Source organism: Euprymna scolopes, chromosome 36 (assembly GCF_053919585.1).
Source record: "Euprymna scolopes isolate OS-2025 chromosome 36, ASM5391958v1, whole genome shotgun sequence".
Lineage (NCBI taxonomy): Eukaryota > Metazoa > Mollusca > Cephalopoda > Sepiida > Sepiolidae > Euprymna > Euprymna scolopes.
The window spans coordinates 24,398,363-24,420,211 of record NC_136517.1 but is presented as its reverse complement, the minus strand read 5'-3'; positions in this window follow the sequence as shown (position 1 = coordinate 24,420,211).

Here is a 21,849-nt window from a genome sequence, read left to right as displayed (position 1 = left end):
ATATATAACGGTTTGTAGAGCGGCGGATTATAAATATTAATGTCAATCTACTTCTCATAAATTGTATCCCCCTATTTTTGGTACTGATGTAGTCTAAGCTGACGACGCCTATAGCAGGCCAAACAATGGAACTTCGTTCGGAGATTATAAAAGACAAAAACAAAATAAAAAAGCTTTGTTTTATTTGTAAATCGTTCTCATCGCTAGCAAATTATCGAAAAAAAAATACAAAGTAGCGTGTGTAAAAACGCGGGAAATAACGGAAAATTGTGATTATTGTAAAGTAAACCGATTAAGCCTCAATTTTTTCTTCCGCGAAAATAATTTGCAAGTGTACAAAAAAAGGATTGGATAGTCCGAGAGATAACGGAAGTGGCGAGAAAGAGAGAGAGAGAGAGAGAGAGAGAGAGAGAGAGAGAGAGAGAGAGAGAGAGAGAGAGAAAACAGTTCGGCATTCGGAGATGCGTCCTTGAATCACAATTTAGGCTGTCAAGCTTAAGTTTTAAATATAATTTTCACTTGCTTGCCACACTCAAGTGTTAAATAGCACTTTTATTTGTCTATCGCATATAAATTAAATAGCATTTGCATCGGACCGTTTATATTTAACTAGCAGGGTTACATGATGTTGCTCGGGATTGAATAATGATCAACAAATATTTCACCGGCTCATATATTTGTCATCGAAATCAGGGAAATCGAACATTTTTAATCAAATCGATCGAGTGCCTGCTCTAATTGGGGACCCATCGCAGTGCATCTGGAGGAAGCTGCAAATACCTTTCCACATTGTAGTCTAAATTGCACTGTAGAGAATCTACTGTTAATTTTATGAAATTATTTCTTATATATAATGGGTTGGATTAATGTTTAAAATGCAAAATTCAAGTATCATAGTTCAATTGTGCTTTAAACAAAACTTTCATTTCGAACGTGCTCTTGTCATACTAAAGAACCTACTGTTGATTTTATATGCCTAAATCGAACCAGCCGTTTTCGGGTCCATATGGAACGAACTCACACACAGATACAGACACTGACACACAAACATTTCATCTACTTATATGTCATGTCGAAATTAGAATATGCAACCACATTATTACATAAAAAAACATTTCACGATCCAGCAAGACGCCATTATTATTCAGAATGTAACTTAAGAAGCGAAGTAACTCATTGTTTGAAATCTGCTTGTTATTTAAGTAAAACGTTCAATTTGCTTCGAAATAAATTTTCATTAATAATTATTTTCTTCTTTTGTCATTTTTCGTAATATGTGGATATGTTACTAATTTCGACGTGACAATTCGAATTTCGTTATTACACCAAACAAGCACCGACATTTTCATACGAAGCTGTATCCGTCGGGTTGTCCAGTCAGTCGTTTTCTCAGTCTTCTACGCTAAAGTCTTCAGCGTTAAACGCTCAAATCTAAAGGGCGCAGTTTTGTTCGTTTTTTTTTTCTTTCTATCTAATAGTAACGAAAATTAAGAAAATCCGTAAAATAATATGAGGGTTACATCTATGCATCATTTTATGCTGCGTTTATTTATTTATTTATTAGCTTTTTTTTAATGGTCGTCATTAGTGATTAGTTTGAGTTTATTTATTTATTTATCTTTTTTGTCCTTGAATGGTGTTTTTTTAGATATTTATTTTTAGCTGGTTTTATGACGAAGGGTGACCGTCTCTTTGGTGTCATTTGAGAGACGTCAATTGCTTTTTATCTGACGATTATGGACGCTGCAATTATTGCCACAACTCCGGTGGGTAGACAAAAACGTTATAGCAATTTATTTATTACAAATAACATTACACACGCGCGCACACACACAGACATACACACGCACACATACACACACACATATATGTATATATATATATATATTTTATATATATGTGTGTGTGTGTGGTCATATATATATATTTATAGGTGTGTGTGCGTGTGTATGCATATATGTATATTTATATGCGTGTGTAAGTATGTATATACTAGTTATCACAGAACACCTGCTTAGTCGTTTGCGATATATATATATATATATATATATATATATATATACAGGGGGTGCAAAAGTAGGTATACAGTGGTCAAAAAAAGAAAAACGTATAAAGTTTAAGGCATTTATTATGCAGACAAAAGAATGTTGCATAAACAAGTAATAATTAGCACGTATAATAAGAAACACATGTAATAGGAAGCCCTATTTCCGCAGGTATTCAAATTGCTTGCCGTCAGCGTTAACACATTCCTCTAATCAAGAACGAACACTCATGCCCACTCTAGAACAAGATCTTTATCAGCATCAATTTCCTGACAAGCTTCCAAAATGAACTGAATCATGTTTTCGACATGCAAAAACCTTATCTTTTACTCTGCCCCCAAAAAAGAAAGTCATAGGAGTTAAATCTGACGAGCGTGGTGGCCAGTCGATGGCGCCACGGCGTCCAATCCATGTGTTGGGAAATTTTAAGTCAAGTAGTGCTCGCACAGTGAGTGCAAAATGAGGTGGGGCCCCGTCTTGTTGAAAATAAAAGTCATCATCTTGGTATTGTTCACGTACTTGGGGTATTATTGTGTCCTGCAACATGTTTAAGTACACAATTTGATCAATGCTTGTGTGAAGAAAAATGGGGCCAACAACACCTTTGCAAGAAAGCCCGGCCCATACTGTTACCCCGGGTTGATTGAGTTGTTTTTCAATAGTGATGCGAGGGTTTTCGGTTGCATAATAAACGCAATCGTGTCGATTAACGGCACCTGATAATTTACAGTTTGCTTCGTCAGACCATACAATTTTATTTAGAATACTGTTACCTTCAAGTTCCTCGCTCAGGATGTTTTCAGAAAATTGTAAACGACGATCCGAGTCATCTTCCAATAAACCATGTATCAGTCGAGGCGTGTACATCCTTAGACCGGCACGATTCATCAGACGCCTCAATGATCTACGCTCAATACCAAGTTCAGATGAGGCTCTGTATTTCGATTTCTGTGGGCTCTGAGTGAATGCCTGACCAACTTTGAATTCATTTTCTTGTGTGGTCACAGTAATTAGTCGACCACTTCTCGGTGCATTGTGGATACTCCCTGTCTGTTCAAATCTGTCACGCAGTCAATAAACCGTGAGCCTTGTTGGGGGAGGTGTTGCAAAGGTTTTGACCCACTGTTCTCTTACGCGTTCACTATTTTCTGTCTTCCAGTATTGTTTTAATATCCATTTTCGCTGTTCGTCAGTCAGATTACCGGCCATGGTTAAATTGCCAATTTAACTGAAAATATAAAAATAAATGATTCAAAGTACATGCACTTTAATCGAAAGGAAACTTAATAAAAACAAAAGACTAAAAGTATATGCATTTTTACTTTAAGATATGTAGCTTTCAGTTCAATAAAATGTCAATAATTTCAATACTGTATACCTAATTTTGCATCCCCCTGTATATATATATATATATATATATGTGTGTGTGTGTGTGTGTGTGTGTGTGTGTGTGTGTGTGTGTCAAATTTTACTCATTCAATGAATTTAAAAATTTATGACGTAAAATGGTTGAATTTTAAATTAAAAGATTTTTATCATTATATGTAAGTCAAAGAATATATTTGAAATATTATAACTTCTTATCCCATGAAATTTAAATACTTGAACAACTTTTAATTGTGATTTTCCATGTTTCACTGACTTTAGCAAATAAGGTGTAAACTATTTGCTAATATTTCTCCTCTGAAGAGATGGTAGATATCGAAATTCTATGGGATAAGGAGTTATATTTCAAATGTATTCTTTGTCTTACATAGAATAATAAAAATCTTTTGATCTGAAACTTACACATTTCACGTCATAATTTTTTTAAATTCATTGAATAAATAAAATTGATTTATTTGCTCTACCTTGTATATCGAGCAATTCTAATTTAGGTGGGATAGTACTTATAGAATATTACTGCCAGTAATATCTTGTAAATCTTATAATCACAGGTTTCCATACCAGTTCATTGTTAGATAATTGTATTTTAAAATATATATATATATATATATATATATATATATAAAATGGGTTAAGAAATTTCAACGAAAGAAAGATGTATATTTAAATAAGGGAGTAGTCAACAACAATGTGTATTTTTAACAATATTTTATTATTCCGTGTCTTGGTTTTTCATTGAGAAGTATGTTTGGATCATTGTAATAATGTTTTTAAGTAATTGAAATCGTTTACGCGCGTTTCAGACGGTCTGTGATGCGTCCTCGTCAGATATTATTTTCAAATATGTTGGAGATGTAAAAATGGCGATTTTCGTAGTTAATTTGAAGTTTTTCAAAGGGGTGGAGGCTTGTAAGTGTTTATTATTCATTGGTATGCTGAATATTTATTGCTCTTTTATTGGGCTTGTCCAGGGAGACGTTGACCTGGCTGTAGTCGCTATCTCTTTCTGCTAATGTTTTTTTTCTTTTCCTTTAGGGTGGGGTAGGGTGTGTGTGTGTGTGTGTGTGTGTGTGTGTGTGGTGTGTGTGTGTTTATGTGTGTGTGTGTATATATATATTGTTGTGGAGACGCCCACTAATTAACATAGGCGGGTGAGTGAGATATATAAAGGTATCAATCACCAATACTGGAGGAGTCCGGCAACGACCGCCAAATAGGCAAGACGACTATGCTGCCTCCAGTAAGACATGCAACACGCCACCTGCCGGAATAGCTCCAACTGAAGTATATCTGGAGACATGTAAATATGTATATAACTTTTCTTCTTATTGTATACCTTTACTTTCGTGTTCTGATTAATTATTTGACACAATATATATATATATATATATATATATATATAAAGATTTATATATATAATAAAATATATGTTATATATTCAAGCACAATTACTGAGCTCCCACGCAATCCCCCCATAACAGATACTAATATTTTGTCTTCAACAAAATTCAAACTATTTCCCTAATACAAATCAGCAACTTAATATTAATTGCAGGCCTCGAGCTTTTAATAAAGTACATACATATATCTGCGCTACTTCAAGATTAATTAAGAAAATAATATCAAACCACATTTCTTCTTTTTACAACCATAATTCTAATAATAACCAATGAACTTCTCTAACCACTTTAATTACACAACTTAATTCTAATAATACCCCTTCTCAATCAAATGGACTACCATAAAAAAGTTAAGTCTTATATTCCAGGTTCTAAGTCATGTCGCCTCTGCACAACCGAAGCTATAACCTTAATTATTTCCCCTCAAAGTAACAATATAATAAATTCTGAAAAGCTTTGAATGCTACAGTTTGGCTTCTAGCTGATGGCATCAAAGTACCTTGGAAATCACAACTCTATAATAATAATAAATACGAAATCTGAACAAATAAAAATGTCATATTTAAGCGTATGTTACACCCGGGTAAAATCGGGTGCCCCCCCTCAGCTAATAGGATATATATGGCGTGTCAAAAGAAGTTCTGTCCTCATAACCTCATTTAGGTAAGGAAAGCTCTTAGAGATTTGCAGTCGCTTCCTTTTATTTCCCTGAAGACTTCAGACATAAGATTAAGTTTTCATAAAATGAGAAGGGGCCTATACTATTGTACCCCTGTTTGTTGTGCATTTAGATATTCAGAAATATTTTCAAGGTCTTAACTAGAAATTAATTAATAAGAATAAATTTTTAGTATTTATATAGATTCTCTAACATTTCCTCCCATAAAGAACTCAGAAGCATCACAAGTACATATTCACAGGCACACATTTTGTCTGTCTGTCCTTTCAACATTTAATCGGAAATTACTGGTCTGATCTGGGTAAAATCTTTTATGAACCTTTGATATGATAAGATGCAGCGAACTTATAGAAAACTGATTACATATAATGATCGAAGATGTATCAAGACACAGGAATGGGTATGTTTGATCTTCCATAATGATGATTCATTAAAATTGTGGGGTCTGCGTACGCACCTGGTCCACAAAGTATGGAAATAAAAAATTAAAAAAAAACGTTTACAATTGTTTTTGATATAGATGTACATAATTATACTTTGATAAGTATGTTTTAACTTAAATAGAGATAGTATGATAAAATTGTGGTGTCTGGGTTCGCGCCTGGCCTCCATAGAATGGAAACAGGCACAAACTTTAATATCTTTTCATATCTATCTGCGTAAGTATACTTTGATAATTAAAAATAAAAAAATAAAAAATTTTCTTGTCTTTTTTCTCTCCTATTTTACCTCTCTGTCCTGCTCCAACCAAGTCTACCACAAACCCCAAAACCTCAACAATTATGGCCAATCTCCAAAAAAAGAAACACGGATAAACCTAGAATCCCATCCTCCAACGTAGATCACTACTACCAGGTCTCCTTTTCTAACATCAGCGGTCTACGTTCCAACCTTCCAGAGGTTGAAACACAATTTCAGGAGACGAAACCGTACATATTCTTTCTAAATGAAACTGGCATAGGGCCAACTACTTCTCTAGACAAATTCATAATTAAAGGATACTCCAACTTAACATCTAAATCGGACCCCCAAGATCGCCATGGAATGGTGCCTACATAAAAGATGGCTTTCCATGTGGTAGGGATATCTCCAGAGAAGACTCTAATTTACCTTATATGTGCTTCCGGGTTGCACTAGCTTACATCACTGCATTTATATTTGCCCTCTATCGCCCTTACTATCTTTAAGAGCATATCTGAGAAAATTGACAACATCCTGTCTGCTCATCCTTCGGCTAACATTCACATTTGCGTTGACTTTAATGTCCATAACGGAGAATGGCTGACCCACTCAAATAAAACCGATGACGAGGGGAGGTTTTGTCATGATTTTGCCATTGCCTATGACCTCACTAAAATTGTTCACGCACCCACCCGTGTGCCAGATACACCCGGTCAATATGCAAGCCTTCTAGACGTTTTCCTCCCAACATCCCCTAAGCTGTGTTCATGTTCCGTTCTATCTCCTCTGGGATCCTCTGACCACTCCGTTGTAACAGTTAAGATGAAAATGAAATGTTATAAGTCTTCAGACGTACCTCTCCACCGTACTGTATATCGATACTCTATGACTGACTGGGACAGCTTCAGTACATTCATATCTGACCTACCTCTGCATTCCATGTTTAAAAAGGATGCGTCCTCTATAGTATCAGACCTGACTGAATGGTTAATTGTAGGCATGGATCGATTCATACCATCCAAAAAATTCCAATAAAAACGTAACAGCCAGCCATGGTTCTCCCCTGAATGTGCTGCTGCTATCGCGCACAGAAATTACTTTTTCCGTAGCTACCAACGTAATAGATGTACTGCTTTCAGGACTGCCAGCAACCACTGTAAAAGAGTAATAAAACATACAAGAGAGCTATATGCTAAGTCTGTTAAATCCAAAGTAGCTGAGCAGCGGCAAATAGCAAACAGGATCTTGAACAGAAGCGTGCGTTCTATTCCAACTATCATCAATGGATATTTGCCAAGAACTTTGCAGCTAATTTTACCCTATGCGATAATGACCATCCTATAACAGACAACACGCTATGCAACATACAAATATATGTGCGTTAGGTCGCCAAGCTAATCAAGAACCTTGATTCCAGTAAAGCAACTGGCCCTGATGGCATTCCAGTTATAGTGCTGAAAAAGCTCCAACCAGAACTTGCCCCCATACTTACAAAACTGTTTAAGCGTTGCCTTAAGGAGAAGTGCTTTTCAACACCCTGGAAAACCTCGTGAGTATGCCCTGTATTTAAGAATTCCGGTGAAAAGTTATCTCCCTCTGAGTACAGATCAATAAGTCTCCTGTGTTGGAATCCATATTAAATAAAGAAGTAATCAACCACCTCAGCAGAAACAACCTTCTTAGTGACATGCAATATGGTTTCCGCTCTGCAAGATCTACAGCAGATATGCTTACAGTTATATCACATAAGATTAGTGAATCTCTTGACAAAGGTTTCCTTTCCAGGGCAATTGCTCTTGACATATCGAAGGCCTTCGATAAGGTATGGCATAAGGGCCTACTTCACAAGATTTCCAGCTACGGTATTACTGGAAATGTTTTCTCAGTCATTAAATCATTTCTCTCTGATAGGTTCATAAGAGTAGTGGTTGGTGGGCAGAAATCAGAGGCCCACAGTATTAATGCTGGAATCTTTCAGGGGTCCATCCTGGGCCCAACTCCCTTCCTGATCTACATCAATGATCTCCTAAAACACATACTTAAATCATTCCTTGACATCTATGCTGATGACACGACCATCTATGGCAACGCATCAGAGGCCGTAAATGGCAAAGTTCTCTCTAATTCTCTCTCCTCCGATCTTGAGCACGTGGTACAATGGGGGAAAAGGTGGCTGGTCACTTTTAATGCATCCAAAACCACGCTTCTATCTTTACATCATCAACGCTCTGATCCCCATCTGGCATCAATTGAAATAGATGGCTCTCGTCTTGTGGAGGCTCCATGTTTTGACAGGCTTCTAGATTTGACCTTTACTCCTGATCTAAAATGGAACACGTACATCAAATTTGTTGCCAGGGACGCTGGGAAAATGGTGGGATCCTTCTATCGCTCCAGAAGATATCTCACTAATGATGCAATTCTCTATCTGTATAAAAGCCAAGTACGTCCAAGGATGGAGTACTGCTGCCACATCTGGGCAGGAGCTGCTAAAACAGCCTATAATGCCTTGACAGAGTACAAAATAGACTTCGTGGTTTAGTGGCGGATGCCCTCTTCTCTTCCCTGCAACCTCTCTTCCACAGAAGAGACGTTGCGAGCCTGTCTTTGTTTTATCGTTACTACCATGGCAGGTGCTCGTCTGAGCTCCAATCACTCGTCCCTCCCTCCCCAATCTTTCATGAGAAACACCCGTCTGGCTGAAACTACTGTCAATAATTTTCCCCACTCTTTATCTGTGCCTAAATCAAAACGTAGATTCCATGAGCAAAGCTTCTTTCTTAGAATTCACGCCAGTGGAACTCTCTGCCGTTTGCCTGTTTCCCACCTGACTACAACTTGGACGTCTTCAAGTCCAACATAAACAAACTCCTGACAAACCGCCCCCTTAAGTAAGATCCTCTATCAACCCCCCAATACTAATGATTACTACAACACTATCTCATTGATAACCGCAATAACCCTTATCCCTGAGTGGCCTTCGAGCCTTGATAAGTGGTGACCCCCCATGTAAAAAAAATTTGAAGTTTGAAGAAATATGGTATAATAAAATTATGGGGTGACCTCCATAGAATGGAAATATGTCACAAAGTTTTTTAATATAGATCCACAGAATATTGTGATAAGTGTTTCAGTGTGAATAGGTATGGTATAATAAATTATGGGGATTATCTATTTTATTTTTACCATCATCATATTTTGCTTTGGTTTTGATACCCCCAAATTCGAAGTTATCTCTTTACAACCCTTCATTTCCGCTTATCTGTCTATGTAGGTTCATCATTCTCCATGTGTATGTGTACGTACGTCTATAAACGTGTGTGCGTGTATCCTATGTGTATACAGGCATGTATAAAAGCATGTGTGGTAATGTGCATGTGTCCATGTATGTATGTTTAAATATGCGAGTGAGTACGAAGAGACGCGTGAGTGTTAACTTCCATATTTTATGGAGGACTTGCTTTCTTTTAACAGTTTTCTTTTCAATTTTTCCATCGATTTATCTTTGATAAAACACTTACATCCAAAAAGAAAATCGGCTAATTTGTTTTACTTTTCGAGATTTTCCAGAGCATGTTCACATATATCTCTATAGTAAAATTAAATCATCATGTTTTTTCTTCTGTCTACTGTCAAGAAGAACAGTCAGTTGAATGTACATTGTATGATTTAAACGGATATACCATTATAATTTAAAATATTGCGCTTCACAATTCGCTTGGCGTTTGCAATAACCATTAATATTGTTCAGGGAAATATTTTTACATTTGTGTGACTTACATCTACACCGTGATGTCTTCTCACATGGACAAGTATATGTTACGTGTTCTACAGTCGGAAAATCAGACAATCTCTACATCTGCACTGACAAAGGGAAACCTCAAAGTATTGTGTATCTAAAAATATTGAGAACATAAAGATAAGACATATATTTTGTCTTTTTCTTTTTTGTGTTCCATTTAGACAAACTGAGACAAAGGAACGCGTGGCCGGGTACAACTAGTATATATATATATATATATATATATATATATGTGTGTGTGTGTGTGTGCGTGTGTGTGTGCGTGTGTGTGTGTGTGTGTGCGTGTAAAAAATAAAAATAAAAATACCAGCTGTGGTTGACGTTATGTTTTGAGAAAAATAGAAAACCCGAATGAAATTATTAAAATAATCAACATTTCGTCCTTATTTCAGAGGACATCTTAAGGATATTGAAGTAAAAATGCAAGAAAAGAAAAAGTCATACACCATACGAAAAAAAGAACAGTTTTTGAATCCTACCCATGTCGGGAAGGACAAACATATGTGTGCGTATAGATGTACGCACACATATGTTTGTCCTTCCCGACATGGGTAAGATTCAAAAACTGTTCTCTTTTTCGTATCGTTTATCTTTTCTTGCATTTTTACTTCAATATCCTGAAGATGTTCTCTGAAATAGGGACGAAACGTTGATTATTTTAATAATTTCATTCGGTTTTTCTATTTTTCTCAAAACATATATATATATATATATATATATATATATATATATGTGTGTGTGTGTGTGTGTGTGTGTGTGTGTGTGGGGGTGTGTATATGTGTGTGTGTGTGTGTGTGTGTGTGTACATAAGCTATGAACAGTGCATAGGTCCCGAGCAAAGCCCTGCTGGACTGCTAGTACACACACACACACACACACACACACACACACACACACACACACACACATATATATATATATATATATATATTAATGTGATTACTATTTAAGTTATCACCTATATAAACAATGCTTATTTTGTTTGTTAAACGCGGTTTTCCGTTTTACTGAATGCGATAAACTATCGACGTTAACTACACTAGACATTAATCACGGCATAAACATGTCTCCGTTTTCTTAATAGCTGTTCTGGGCAAATTCTCCGGTTAACGTCCCTTGTTAATTCGCTCAACAATCTAATTCCTCAGTTTTCCAAACAGACACCTCCCACTTACGTCCTCTTACCACCAGATAGAAATCGAATGGCCGTTACAAAATATAATTGACCATTGGTCATTACTGGCACCTGATATAATCTGCCCTTGCTGATCCACACCGTTTCGTGACTCGAGTTTTAAAAGGATAGATTTTAAAAAATGCAAGGGTAAATAGCAATTACTGAGTGACCAAAATGGCCTCTCTTCTTCGTGTAATCGACTCAGTTATCGCCCCTTACGAGCACAGGTTCGGGTCAGTAATGTCTCGTCGGTTCGTGGATGTAAAGACTACGTCTCGTTTCTCGACCAGTCATATTAATTCTGGCCGAAATATCCTCGTCACATTGATTGCGTGTTTTATTTTTATATTTTATCATTTTCTTTTTAGGAAGAAGTAAATGAAACGAGTGACGATAAATCAAATTTGAGACTAACTCGACCTCCTTCATACAGACGAAAACAAATAAAGACTGGGAAATTAATCGACAAATAAAAGGTTGAAGACCAATTAAGCATGTGTAAAGTGTCGTCAACTGAGAGAAGCATTGTTTTCCATTGGCCGGTCTCTAACCGTCTCAAGTCTCGTGTTTTCTCGTCGCTTTGTTGCGAAACTAGCGACTTTCGTTCCGACGTTGATATATAGGTTAAATTCCATAATGAGAGCGTTTAAAAGGTGTGAATTATTTTTTTTAAATAGGCTTTTCTGTGTGTGTGTGTGTGTGTGTGTGTGTGTGTGTGTGTGTGTGTGTGTGTGTGTGTTTTAATGTTGCGTGTGTTTAAGTAAGAATGCCGGGTTTTAGGGTTCCATTGTCGAGACAAGTTCTTAAAACGACCTTTGCAACAGGAAGATAAAAATAAGCCGGTGCACAGAGGAAAAAAAAGGGAATATAAGCGGGGTTTTTTTTAAACACTAAACAATCCGTATTGTCAATTGTTACGTAAGGGGTTACTATTTAGAATCATGTTTAACAGGGAACTGTGGGGAGTTGAGCAGCAAGATATTTGTTCACATTACATTTAAACTTCTGCAGGTTCATCTTGAATATGTACATCGTGGGGGCACAAGTACTATGGGTTCCTCAGAGCACAATCCATTAAATTACTTGTAAAACAGACACAGAGATGCAAGATTGGGCGATGAGACAGAGGTTTGAGCTTGGCCGATTGTGTGTTACCTATTAGACTTGCGACTTATATTTGAACCCATCTACGAGTGTTAAATGTTGAGATATTATGTCGAACAAAGATGGCGGCAGTAAATAAAATCGGCGAAGAATCATAGCAGCCACGATCTCGAGTGTTAAGTAAGTCTTAGTAATAAAGATGGTGGCGAAGAATCAATGCAGTCACGATACAGTCGTTTCAAGATAGAGGTTGACAGTAAACTGAATTGAATCCAAAATTCGATATTTTTTTTATAATAAAGTAAGAAGGCTTCTGATTGGTTGATTCTCCTAACCGTAAGTTATAAGTAAGATTGTCGGAATCATTAGGGTCATACCTTCACTAGTGATCAAAAACATTTTAACAAAGAGTTAGGGACTAGTGGTAGTCGCACCAACCCAGATGTGGCAACAACACCCCATGAAAATGAATGTAGCCCAGTAGGAAAACGGAAAAACCTTTATAATATTCCTGATGTTTTTAATAGGATCAAGATGTAGTATCTGTACTTATACTACACTTAATCTTATGTCTTTTTTCAATGAAACAAAAATCCCGCTGGACAGAGAATATTTTTAATTTTTTGTCCCAAATCCAGAATACCATTTTTTGCAAAGTTGGTATTTTGCTGCATCAAATCCCGACCTTTTGTCTAACTCTGTCATCGCGAAGAGGCAAGTAAATCAGTATTCTATTGTAGCATCATAACGTCGATACACCAATGCGAAGTTAAGCGACGTTGAGCCCGGTCAATACCAGATGGGGGACGAATTGAGAATACTAAGCTTGGTATATATTTAGGTAAGCAGACATGTAAAATATCTCATGGAGATGAACGTCCTTGGATTCTATAGTTCTAGGTAACCTTTGAGCAAGCTGTAGTACCTGTTAACTTCCGTCTGGTGTTCTACTGGGGCTCCTCATCGGTAGTTAAGGAAATACATCTGAAAAAGACGGAGGGAGTTCTGTTGAAAAAGTAAACTGGATAGAGAGATGATGATAAATAGACACATCAGCTTCCAGTCCGTCATGGGCTATCGTGGAAGTAGTAAGGCTGAGAAAACTGTCATGAGAATGCTCATATCAGTGTCTTGTCTTACTGGAGGTACTAACACATCTAAAAGTAAAATTCATCTATTCAATCTGGACGTTTAGAGACGAAAATTATTAAGAAACAAAATATTTTGTTCTGATACATATGGACCCTACCTGATCTAGCCAGTGTGAATTTGGACAGTTGTCACACTAAGTGCAGATCGGGATAAACCAGATCTGCAGAACAGAACCGTTCACAGGGTTGAATGAAAGATGGGTGACAAGAAGGGGCAACAGGTGAAACTCCATAGACAAAACAAAGTCGAACAATGATATAACTTCAAGTTTCGAGCGAGAGAAAGGTCTTCAAATCATTGCTCTCCGGGAAGGCATGCGGTTGAGACACGCCAATGATGTATAAAAAACTGACGAATGTTACAGATGTCTACCTGTCTGCGTCACTCATATCTCAAGTAAAAAAAACTAAGAAGAAACAATTACTTGGTTATTTAATCTCCTTTTCCTTTAAAAAGCCCCCCCCCCGAGTAAAACCTTAAGAAAAACTCAGCAAACGTCTCCCTCGTGTCTTTCATGCATGGAATATTGTATCCGTCTAAATCAGACAAACGAAATGATTGATAACTATAAGACAAACAGAAACTCCTGGAACGGCGACGACGAGAAGCAACGACGAGACAGAGAAATAAAAAAAAATGTTGCAACTCATCAAGCAGTTATTGGCTTTTTTCGATGAGGAGGGTGTCTGGACACCCAGCAACATAAAGAACTTAAAGAGATATCTGAGCTCCAAGTGTACTATGGATCATTCATAGTCATTGCGTGAAAAGAAGGAACTTGGCTTTATTTTTAGAAGCTTCGTACTTCTCAATTCTTTCTGATTTTTTTCTTTTCTTCCTTACATTCTATGGGCAATATTTCTGAAAAAGGGGAAAACTTATTGCCTTTATGCCGGATGTTGCTTGAAATAGGCGATACTCAAATTATATGAATCTATTATTGATAGATACTTTTCTAGTCAAAATTATTTCTAGAATTACACAGGGTACCTACGGGTGGGACCACGTGAAGGTCAACAACATCTTGAGTAAAAGTGATTTTGTGGAACGAACTGGATTCGAACTTGGAAAACCAAGGTCGTCAGTTTGTCTTACAACTTGACCACCGTCACTTCCCTTTTGAGTAGATTTATTATTAAATTGTGAATTAATCCACAACATTTACTTTCGTCTTCGATTAGTTTTTGCTTAGATATATGTCGACTTATTAGTAAGTAAAAAAAACAGTGCATAAAAGACGAATCTAACAAATTGGCGATTAAAATATTACTTCAAACATAGGTGTGACAAGCTGAAGTAAATGCTATAGCAATCGTACTTATAACAGATTAATAAAAATGCTGAAACAATCATAAGAATAAAGATTGATAAAAATACTATATTAAAAATATTTATAAGAGATAGATGAAAATGATATGGCAATCATAATAATAAGAGACACTGATTAAAATGTTATAAAAATCATTAAAAAAAAATTGATGAAAATGTAATAGTAATAATATGCATAACAATTTGATGAAAATCCTATACCAATCATAATTAGAACAAATGGATAGAAAATTCGATAACAATCATAATTATAACAATTTCATGAAAATGCCGTAAATATCATAATTATGATTGATAAAAATGCTTATCCAATCAAAATTACAACAGATTGATAAAAATGCTATAACAATCACAATTAAAACAATTTAATGAAAATGTTATTATAATGATAACAATTTGATAACAATGCAATAACAATCATAATTAAAACAATTTGATACAATAACTATGACAATTATAATTAAAATAATTTGATAAAATTGCTATAACAATCATAATTTTATAAATTTGATAACAATTCTATAAAATATTTGATAACAATTCTATAAAAATTATTATTAAAATAATTGGATAAAATTGCTATAACAATCATAATTTAACAAATTTGATAACAATGCTGTAACAATCATAATTAAAACAATTTGATACAATAACTATAACAATTATAATTTCAATATTTTGATGAAATTGCTAACAAATATAATTTTTAAAATTTGATAACAATGCTATAACAATCATAATTAAAACAATTTGATACAATAACTATAACAATTATAATTAAAATAGCAATCATACGTATTAGAGGTTATAAAGAATCATAAGTGTTTGAGGCTATACTTAATGCAAGACAACCTTAAGTGTAACGGACTTATAAATGTGATATATAATGCTTATGAACTTTAAAAGGTAATAAAAATTCTATTCAATTATATCGTTACAATCTTTTGAAATTGCTTCAGCAAATGAAAGGTTGTGGTTAATTAAAATACTATATCAACCATAATAAGAGGCTGATGCAAATGAACACGATATATAATAGCCAGGGTGAAATAAAGATGCTATAAAAAGAAAAAAGCATGACGAGATAAATTTGATGATAAGAACGTGCGTAACAAGATAATAAAAATTCTATAACAAATAGAAACGTGATAGACGCATAACACTGCAGTTTTGCACAGTTTATAAAACCATGTCGATATCGATATAAATGTTATTACTATCATAATCTTTACAAACTCAAAAAAAAAATTTTTTAACCATACGCGTTACATATTTCTAAAATGTTATTAATATTATATGACAATCAACCGAAAATGATAACACTTATTATTATTGACTGATAGAAATACTATGTACATGTTAAGTAACGCATGAGCATTAAAAGCAGATATTAAATCTATAAGAATTATGATAGTCTAATTAATATTCTGTATAAGTTATAAGCGTTACAGGTTGAGAAAAATGCTACAAAAATCATAAAAATGAAAAACTGATTAAAATGCGATAACAATCATGAACTTCAAAGGTTAATGAAACATTATAAAGACCGTTAACATCACAGTGTAATAAAACCCTCTAGCAATCATAAGCGTGATATGATTTAAAACTGCTTAAGCGTCATAAAAGTTACAGGTTGATTAAAACACAGCATTAATGTGGTATTAAGCCTAATGCAAGTTTGACCGGCTTCCTTCGAAGGAGAAAGTTCCATGAAAGTATGAAATGTACAATAAGGATATTTGATTGAAGGATGGAATTTAGAAGGAGCTAATTTCAGGATAGTATGGAATTTAGAAGGGAGAAGTGTCATTAGAGTATGAAATCACTAAGGAGGAAGTTTCATGGAAGTATGAAATCTACAAGAAGGAATTTCATGGCAGTATAAAATTTAACAAGCGGTACCCAATCACATGTATCTCCCCGTCGAGGTAGATGACGTTAAGTTTTTACAACTGTTGCAGGCAGGTTGTCGACGTTCCCGTGCATACAGTGTCAGGTATTCCCATATTTGTTACGAATCCGGTATCGACAAGTCGATCACCCATCTGAGGTTCAATGGTGTCACACACACCCCTAAAGTGCTACTAATATATGCGGAATGTGTCGAAGTCTGTGTTTTCTTTTGAATTACCTAATTTTATTCATATACTTCTGAACGGAGGTGCATCCCTCGAACGCCGCCATTGAGAGAAACGGTGACGTGACCAGCGTGGAAGACAAAAGAGAAGAAATCAACATTACACAACGGTGGGGTCGGTGGCGTTGTTTCGGAAGGAAGACTACGTGGTGGCATATATATATATATATATATATATATATATATATATATATATATATATAACAAAAACTAATAACACACACACACACATATATATATATGTGTGTGTGTGTGTGTTATTAGTTTTTGTTTTTGCGATACGAATTGAATGAATTCAGTTATTTACGAAAGATCATTCTTTTTTTTATATAATTATCCACTGAGACGTGTTTCGTCGTCTCCGACTCATCAGACTGACTGAATTTAACGAGATTCGAAATCGGGACTATACGCTAATGACACTGAACTCTTTATCTGCTGCAGCCACTCAATTGTGATTTCCATTTTCTCACTGACTTTAGCAAATAAGGTGTCAACCATTATAACTATTTACTAATATTTTCTCCACTGAAGAGATGGTAGACATCGAAATCCTATAGGATAAAGAGTTAAATATTTTTCTGATGTATTCTTTGTCTTACATAGAATAATAAAAATCTTTGATAAGAAACTCAAAAATTTCACCTCATTAATTTTTAAATTCATTGAATGACTAAAATTTAATATCTATCTATCTATCTATCTATCTATCTATATCTATATCTATATCTATATCTATATCTATATATATAGGCATTTCGATCCTGGCTTGAGACAGTTGCCTGTCTCGTCGCACTGATGAGCTGTTTTATTTCAATGTTACTTTAAATCACAATACTAAATGTACACAATTTATATATATATATATATATATATATATATATATGTATATATATGTATATATATATATATATATATATATATAATTGTGCACATTTAGTCATTTCATTTAAAGTAACATAAAAATAAAACACCTTTTGTTTTACTATACGGTTTTTTTATTTCATATTGTTTATATATATATATATATATATATATATATATAATTTAAAGGAGATTAGAACAATAGTCTAAAGAGTTGAGTGTATTTTAATGTAACAGTGAAATTACTTTTTTTGTTGTTGTTCCTTCTTATGAAACGGATTTTTAATTTAATTATAATTTGATTTTTAAATTTTAAATTATCAATCACATTACTTAATATTATATATATATATATATATATATATATATATATATATATATATATATATATATATACATTGTAGTCTTCGTTACACTGTAGAGCATTTACTGTTTATTTTATAATCGATGCATATCATGGTTTGAATTAAAGTTTAAAGTGCAAAAGTCATATATCATGGTTAGATTGCGTTCTAAAAAAAAACATTTATTTCGAACGGCCCAGGTTATATCGTAGAACCTATAGTTGTATTTTATATGCCAAACCTTTCTGCTTGCGCATTGATAACGCTTCTCAAATGCACTTGTGATGTTAGGCTGTATAAGATGTTAACTTTGATCAAAATCACCTGTTCCATTTTTCGTAAGATTGTTTGGTTATCGATTGTCGATACTTATCGAAGACATTTCTACACGAACCCTATTTACGAACACTTTCACCCACATAGAATTGTGTGAGATTTCAAAATGATCGGCCCAGCCGTTTTCGATTCCATATGGAATGACCTCACTCAAACAGACACACAGAGACACACACAGACGCACATCTCCTTTTATGTAATTGTAGAGATCTGTGTAATTACATTTCCATCCTAATTTATCCTAAGCTAAATATCGCATTTTACTATATCTTTAACCTAACTAGCTTTTTCTCTGACGGGAAGCATTAGACTTCGAAATGCCTAGGTATAAAGATAATTTATAATCCTTTTTTTTTATATGACGGTTTTCATTAATGGAGTGACAAATGAATTCATATATAACTATATTTATTTTATTTTACATTAAATTTCATTTTATGTGATGCTCCACTCTTTAATGTAGAGCTTCTCATATCCCGATGGGGCACTATATCAAGAAGCTATCCTTATTCTTTAAACCTATTTGATGACGTGCGTTTTATCGAGCGTATGTGTTGATAGGTAATATGCGTGCATGCGGCATTGGAGATAACGGACTGCTCTCCTTTCTTCTTACACCTCACGTGACCGTGATGAATCATCGTTGGGGCCACGTGATCGGTCAGCAAGACGCGTCAGCCGCAATGGGGCAGGACCCGATGGGGAAGGATGTGTTTGCTGGTGAGTGGATAGAGCATGAGCGGTGAGATCGTTGCATATTTCGAAGTGGATCTTCGTTTTCAGAACTCCCCAGAGACCGAAATCCCAGAGACAAAACAAAAATGAAAAAAAAAAAAAAAAACGTTTAAAAAAAAAAACAAGAAAAACTCGCAGATTTCCAGGACTTCCTTTCGTTTCGTTTCGTTTCGTTTTTTTTTTCCGTTTGTTTAGGTTTTTAAAACATTTTTCTTTATTTTCTCGTTGTTATTTTTTTTCTTTCTTTTCCCCTTTCATTCTTATATTTCTACCATTCTTTAATAGCATTCGTGCCAAGGATGCAACATGGGATGAGAAAGTGCGTCTGTTTCTCCAACTGTTGGGAGAGGGGCCGGGGACAGTTGTCCCTCCCCCTGCTTATCAGATAAAACAGATTTCATTATGTACAGCTTAGTGATCGATCACTTGCTGTGAAATGAAGCTTTGTTCGATTTCAACCCCTACCGGACATTGGGGCGTACATAACACACATTCATAAATAAACGCATACAATTTTAATGCAAAGAATAAATAGCAAATAATATACAAGCTAATAAATTCTATGTAACTTTTCAGAAAATAAGTCTTATAACATGTACAATAATTACTAATTGGGATTTAGAGAGATCTTGAATGCCTACTCTCCGTGCGTTTGACAGTACAATCTAACATAAAAATATTTCTTCCCTACAACTAAACCCTGACTAACTATTCAAAATAATATATTATTCGAATCCCAAATAAAATTCCCATATGGTTACCTTAAACTGGTTTATACGAGTACTGGCGCACTTTTTTCTAAGCGATGTTGCTTATAGTAACAACATAAAGCTGGGTATTACACTAGAATAGATTAATTCTTGCCATAGAATCCAGTTAGACCAAGAGACCAACAGAAAGATATACTATAAAGTAATTAAGTGGTCAATAAGTTAGAGGAGAATAATATCCCTAACTTCTTTACTAGCAGACTTCTTGGCCTTCGGGACAAGATCAAAGTGTAGTATCTGTTCTCTGTCAGTGGAGAAGAAATTATTCAAGACTGAGACAATTTTTATTTTTCCTCCTTTTCTCCACGTTAAAAAACGACGCTGGTGTCGAATTCTGGCCCGTGGTACGGCATTATAAATATAAGGTCAACTTTTTAGAGATAAAAGAAAACTATAATTGGTTATTCGAATATAGGGATCAGGTGTTAGGCCCAGGAAGGTTTTGGAATTGAAAATAAAACAAAAATGATTTATTATCCGTCTTAAATCGGAATATACAATTAGATTAACAAGAACGTTCTTGCGTTTTCTTTATTTTTAAAATCTGATGAGCATAGGTCAAAACTAATGCTTTTTTTTTTTTTTTGGTTTAGGCATAGATGAAGCTTAGGGGAAATTATTGATAGTAGTTTCAGCTAGACAGGTGTTTTTCATGAATGCTTAGCGAAGGAAGACCATGAATTAGATCCCAGACGAGCACTTCCCATAAAAATAACGATAAGGCAGAGATAGGTTCGCAAAGTCTCTTCTGAAGGAAGGAAGTTGCAGGGAATTCCTATCTGACGTAGCGTCAAAATTATAGGAAGGAAATATATATATATATATATATATATATATATATATATATATATATATATATATATATATATATATATATATATATACTAGCAGTTCAGCCAGGTTTTGCTCGGGCCCTATGTACTGTGCATAACTTTAAATGCATATATATATATATATATATATATATATATATATATATATATATATATATATAAATGTTTGACTCATATCCACGTAACCTACATCTAAGATTTCAAGTGCTTAGACCCAAAATTGGCGGAGGAGTTTGGCAGAGTCTGCAAAGTTCACATCTGTTACATTTGACCTCTTAGCAGCCACATTTTCACCCAAAAACTGATTAAAAAGCTTGCTGGATGTCTAAATAGCCTTTATGTAAAATTTCAAATGTTTAGACCCAAAATTGGCTGAGGAGTTTGCTAGAGACCGCAAAGGTCAAATCTTTTGAACTTTGACACCTTGGCAGCCAAATTGTCTGCCAAAAAGTGATTAAAAGTGTCTGAATACAAAAGATTTGCTAGGTAATGTGTTAGATACCGCAGAGGTAAAATGTTTATAAATTTAGACCCCAATTATGACCCCCCCTAACATTTATCCCGATTCTGTAGAGTGAAAATAGATAGAGTAGTTTGATAGAGAAATGTAAACATATACACTTTTATAGATATATACAAACATTCATGGATTGATATAATAATTAAATTATATATGTTGCGCTATGAAACAAATGCTGTCAAGAACTGTGCACGTCAAACTTACTTCAAGGAACAAATAGTGAGATGGTACACATCTTGAAACTTGGAATATATGCTTTTGTCATGTATTTGCTATATGCTCTGTAATTATATTGAACTTCATAAATCGAAGGATTGGTTTATATAAATGTGAAATATAATTGATGAAGTATATTTCCACAGACACGCACCCATAAAGACACACACACACACACACACACACGCACACACACACACACACACACATATATATATATATATATATATATATATATATATATATATATTGGTGCACTCTGTCACAGAAAAATGCCAACAAAGCTGTTCTCGGATATATTGGCAAGGGCGTATTCTTAACAAGTACAGACACTTACTT